This window comes from Rhipicephalus microplus, unplaced genomic scaffold (genome assembly GCF_043290135.1).
Source record: "Rhipicephalus microplus isolate Deutch F79 unplaced genomic scaffold, USDA_Rmic scaffold_200, whole genome shotgun sequence".
In the NCBI taxonomy this organism is placed as follows: Eukaryota; Metazoa; Arthropoda; class Arachnida; order Ixodida; family Ixodidae; genus Rhipicephalus; species Rhipicephalus microplus.
The window spans coordinates 19,257-25,000 of record NW_027464771.1 but is presented as its reverse complement, the minus strand read 5'-3'; positions in this window follow the sequence as shown (position 1 = coordinate 25,000).

Sequence of the window (5,744 nt, the reverse complement as noted above, 5' to 3'; positions counted from 1 at the left end):
CCAGGCTTAAGCGCGAACTTTTTTTGTTTGTTTTCTTTTGATTAAGCGCAAGCTTTTTTCTTTGTTTTCTTTTGATTAAGCGCGGGCTTTTTTCTTTGTTTTTTTTTTATTTCGCCCCGGCAGACGCGGTTTTTGCGCCGCCCCGGCTGACGCGGTTTTTGCCGCCCCGGCTGACGCAGTTCGGACTTAGCACTTTTCGGCTGTGCCTGGCTGGCGGCCCACTCACTCGATCGCCATGTCTGTTTGCCACAGTTTTCCCGGTGGTGCCGCACCCGGGCTCGTCCCGGCTGACGCAGTTTTCGCGCCGCCCCGGCTGACGCGGTTTCGTGCCGCCCCGGCAGACGCGGTTTTCGCGCCGCACCGGCTGACGCGGTTTCGTGCCGCCCCGGCAGACGCAGTTCGGACTTAGCACTTTTCGGCTGTGCCTGGCTGGCGGCCCACTCACTCGATCGCCATGTCTGTTTGCCACAGTTTTCCCGGTGGTGCCGCACCCGGGCTCGCCCCGGCTGACGCAGTTTTCGCGCCGCCCCGGCTGACGCGGTTTCGTGCCGCCCCGGCAGACGCGGTTTTCGCGCCGCCCCGGCTGACGCGGTTTCGTGCCGCCCCGGCAGACGCAGTTCGGACTTAGCACTTTTCGGCTGTGCCTGGCTGGCGGCCCACTCACTCGATCGCCATGTCTGTTTGCCACAGTTTTCCCGGTGGTGCCGCACCCGGGCTCGCCCCGGCAGACGCGTTTTTTTTTTTCTTTCGCCCCGGCTGACGCAGTTTTCGCGCCGCCCCGGCTGACGCGGTTTCGTGCCGCCCCGGCAGACGCGGTTTTTTTGCGCCGCCCCGGCTGACGCGGTTTTTGCCGCCCCGGCTGACGCAGTTCGGACTTGGCACTTTTTGGCTGAGCCTGGCTGGTGGCCCACTCACTCGATCGCCATGTCTGTTAGCCACAGTTTTCCCGGTGGTGCCGCACCCGGGCTCGCCCCGGCTGACGCAGTTTTCGCGCCGCCCCGGCAGACGCGGTTTTCGCGCCGCCCCGGCTGACGCGGTTTTTGCCGCCCCGGCTGACGCAGTTCGGACTTGGCACTTTTTGGGCTGAGCCTGGCTGGCGGCCCACTCACTCGATCGCCATGTCTGTTTGCCACAGTCTTCCCGGTGGTGCCGCACCCGGGCTCGCCCCGGCAGACGCGTTTTTTTTTTCTTTCGCCCCGGCAGACGTGGTTCCCCCCCCCCCCTTTTCGCTCGCCCCGGCTGACGAGGTTTTCGCGCCGCCCCGGCTGACGCAGTTTTCGCGCCGCCCCGGCTGACGCGGTTTCGTGCCGCCCCGGCTGACGCGGTTTTCGCGCCGCCCCGGCTGACGCGGTTTTTGCGTCGCCCCGGCTGACACGGTTCGGACTTTGCACTTTTCGGCTGTGCCTGGCTGGCGGCCCACTCACTCGATCGCCATGTCTGTTTGCCACAGTTTTCCCGGTGGTGCCGCACCCGGGCTTGCCCCGGCAGACGCGTTTTTTTTTTTCTTTTCGCCCCGGCTGACGCAGTTTTCGCCCCGCCCCGGCTGACGCGGTTTCGTGCCGCCCCGGCAGACGCGGTTTTTTGCGCCGCCCCGGCTGACGCGGTTTTTGCCGCCCCGGCTGACGCAGTTCGGACTTTGCACTTTTTGGCTGAGCCTGGCTGGCGGCCCACTCACTCGATCGCCATGTCTGTTTGCCACAGTTTTCCCGGTGGTGCCGCACCCGGGCTCGCCCCGGCAGACGCGTTTTTTTTTTTCCTTCGCCCCGGCAGACGTGGTTCCCCCCCCCCCCTCCGTCTTTCTTTTTGTTTTTTTTTTTCGCCGCGGCTGAAGTGGATTTTTCGGTGCCTCGACGCCCCGGTAGTCGCGGTTTTTCCGTTTCCGCACGGCCCCGGCTGACGCTGCTCGGTCACAGTCGCCTTTTGTGAGGATTGCAGACTTCTTGAGCGCGGGTGTTTTTTTTTTGTTGTTGTTGTTGTTTTATTACGCATTCGCTCCAGCAGACGCTGTTTAGACTTTTTGTTTCCTCTTTTATCCTGCGACGAGGTGACGAGGTTTATTCGGTGCCCCGCCGCCCCGGCTGAAGTGATTTTTCCTGTCCCGTGCCGCCCCGGCTGACGCGGTTGGGACTTCGCGTTTGTTCGGCCGCCACGGGTTTTGGCGCACTCGCTCGGTTGCTTGTTGTTGCCACTTGTTGCGAACCCAGGTTTCTTGAGCGAGCGCGGGCGTTTTTTCTTCCTTTCTTTCTTTGTTCTATGTGTTAGCGAATCGGCCTTTAATATCACACGAGGACTCACAACCAACAATTTTCAGTTTGAAGTGTAAAAAATCTGCAGGTGTTGACGTAACTGACTTGCCCCGTACCCTTGAGTACATCCATGAAGTTCTCGTAGTACTACTAAATCGCATTATTCCAAGTGGAGAAATTCCCATAAACTTGCAAACCTCTACACGAAAATCGGTGCGCGTGATAAAGTTGAAAATTATCGTCCGATATCAAATGTGCCTTCTATAACACAAATTCTAGGAAAAAAAAAAAAAACACTTGTTCGCCGTTTTCTGCGCCGTGACTGGCAGCACTCCGGCGAAGCGAAACGGGGTCGATTCGAGCACGATATCGGCGTCTTTCGACGTGCTCGCCGGCGACCGTCGCACGAGTACGTCGCACGAGCGCGTCTGCCGGGGCGCCGTTTGCGAAGCCGACGCAAAAGTGGGAACCGCCGCTCGGATGATCGCCGCTTTCGGCAGAGTGAGTGTTGGCACTCCGGGGAAGCGAAACAGCGTGAATGCGCCCACGAAATCGGCGTATTTTGAAGTGCCCGCCGGCGACCGTCGCACGAGTACGGTAAACCGCGTCAGCCGGGGCGTAGTTCGGGACGCCGACGAAAAAGTGGGAAGCGCAACTCGGATCTTCGCCGTTTTTGCAGGAGTGAGTGGCGGCCCTCCTGCGAGACCAAGAAGCATCGATTCGTGCACGAATTCGGCGCCTTTCGACGTGATCGCCGGCGACCGTCGCTCGAGTAGGGCAAACCGCGTCTGCCGGGGCGGGCTTCGGGACGCCGATGCGAAAGTGGGAAACGCTGCTCGGATGTTCGCCGTTTTTGGCCGAGTGAGTGCTGGCACTCGGGCGAAGCCAAACGGGGCCGATTACGGCACGATATCGGCGTCTTTCGACGTGCCCGGCGGCGACCGTCGCACGAGTACGGTAAACCGCGTCAGCCCGGGCGGAGTTCGGGACGCCGATGCGAAAGTGGAGAACGCCGCTCGGATCTTCGCCGTTTTTGGAGGAGTGAGTGGCGGCACTCCGGAGAAGCCAAGGAGCGCCAATTAGCGCACGATATCGGCGTCTTTCGACGCGCTCGCCGGCGACCGTCGAACGAGTAGGGCAAACCGCGTCTGCCGGGGCGGGGTTTACGACGCCGACGCAAAAGTGGGAACCGCCGCTCGGATGTTGGCCGTTTTTGGCAGAGTGAGTGCTGGCACACCGGCGACGCGAAAGAGCGCGAAAGCGCCCACGAAAGTGGCGTATTTGGACGTGCTTGACGGCGACCGCTGCAGGAGTACGAAAAACCACGTCAGCCGGGGCGAGCGACCCACGGCGGTCTGGGTGCTTATCGCTGCTATTATAGGGGCACCCCGGCAGACGCAGAAAAAAAAAATTTTTTTTCGACCTTCTTTTTTGCTGGTCGAGCTCGGGTAACCCAGGTCGCAATGGGAGCCGCGCACGAAAGCGGCGTCGCGAGACGCGTTCGCGGTCGCTAGTCGCACGAGCTCGGCAACCGCGTCAGCCGGCGCGGAGTTCGGGATGCCGACGGCTAAGTGGGTACCGCTGCTCGGATGTTCGCCGTTTTTGGCCGAGTGAGTGCTGGCACTCCGGCGAAGCGAAACGGGGCCGATTCGGGCACGATATCGGCGTATTTCGACGTGCTCGCCGGCGACCGTCGCACGAGTACGGCAAAGCGCGTCTGCCGGGGCGAGGTTTGCGATGCCGACGAAAAAGTGGGAAGCGCCGCTCGGATCTTCGCCGTTTTTGCAGGAGTGAGTGGCGGCCCTCCTGCGAGACCAAGAAGCATCGACTCGCGCACGATATCGGTGTCTTTCGACGTGCCCGCCGGCCACCGCCGCACGAGTACGGCAAACCGCGTATGCCGGGGCGGGGTTGGCGACGCCGACGCAAAAGTGGGAACCGCCACTAGGATGTTCGCCGTTTTTGGCAGAGTGAGTGCTGGCACACCGGCGACGCGAAAGAGCGCGAAAGCGCCCACGAAAGTGGCGTATTTGGACGTGCTTGACGGCGACCGCTGCAGGAGTACGAAAAACCACGTCAGCCGGGGCGAGCGACCCACGGCGGTCTGGGTGCTTATCGCTGCTATTATAGGGGCACCCCGGCAGACGCAGAAAAAAAAAATTTTTTTTCGACCTTCTTTTTTGCTGGTCGAGCTCGGGTAACCCAGGTCGCAATGGGAGCCGCGCACGAAAGCGGCGTCGCGAGACGCGTTCGCGGTCGCTAGTCGCACGAGCTCGGCAACCGCGTCAGCCGGCGCGGAGTTCGGGATGCCGACGGCTAAGTGGGTACCGCTGCTCGGATGTTCGCCGTTTTTGGCCGAGTGAGTGCTGGCACTCCGGCGAAGCGAAACGGGGCCGATTCGGGCACGATATCGGCGTATTTCGACGTGCTCGCCGGCGACCGTCGCACGAGTACGGCAAAGCGCGTCTGCCGGGGCGAGGTTTGCGATGCCGACGAAAAAGTGGGAAGCGCCGCTCGGATCTTCGCCGTTTTTGCAGGAGTGAGTGGCGGCCCTCCTGCGAGACCAAGAAGCATCGACTCGCGCACGATATCGGTGTCTTTCGACGTGCCCGCCGGCCACCGCCGCACGAGTACGGCAAACCGCGTATGCCGGGGCGGGGTTGGCGACGCCGACGCAAAAGTGGGAACCGCCACTAGGATGTTCGCCGTTTTTGGCAGAGTGAGTGCTGGCACTCCGGCGAAGCGAAAGAGCGCGAATGCGCCCACGAAAGTGGCGTGTTTGGACGTGCTTGACGACGACCACCGCAGGAAAACGAAAAACCACGTCAGCCGGGGCGAGCGACCCATGGCGGTCTGGGTGCTTATCGCTGCTATTATAGGGGCACCCCGGCAGACGCAAAAAAAAAAAAAATTTTTTTTCGACATTCTTTCTTGCTCGTCGACCTCGGGTGACCCAGGTCGCAGTGGGAGCCGCGCACGAAAGCGGCGTCGCGAGACGGCTTCGCGGTCGCTAGTCGCACGAGCTCGGCAACCGCGTCTGCCGGGGCGGAGTTCGGGACGCCGACGGCTAAGTGGGAACCGCCGCTCGGATGTTCGCCGTTTGTGGCCGAGTGAGTGCTGGCACTCCGGCGAAGCCAAACGGGGCCGATTCCGGCACGATATCGGCGTCTTTCTACGTGCTCGCCGGCGACCGTCGCACGAGTACGGCAAAGTGCGTCTGCCGGGGCGGGGTTTGCGACGCGTACGCAATAGTGAGAACCGTCGCTCGGATGTTCGTCGTCTTTCGCCGAGCCAGTGCTGGCACTCCGGCGAAGCCGAACGGAGCCGATTCGGGCACGATATCGGCGTCTTTCCACGTGCTCGCCGGCGACCGTCGCACGAGTACGGTAAACCGCGTCAGCCGGGGCGGAGTTCGGGACGCCGATGCGAAAGTGGGAAGCGCCGCTCGGATCTTCGCCGTTTTTGGAGGAGTCAGTGGCGGCACTCCGGTGAAGCCAA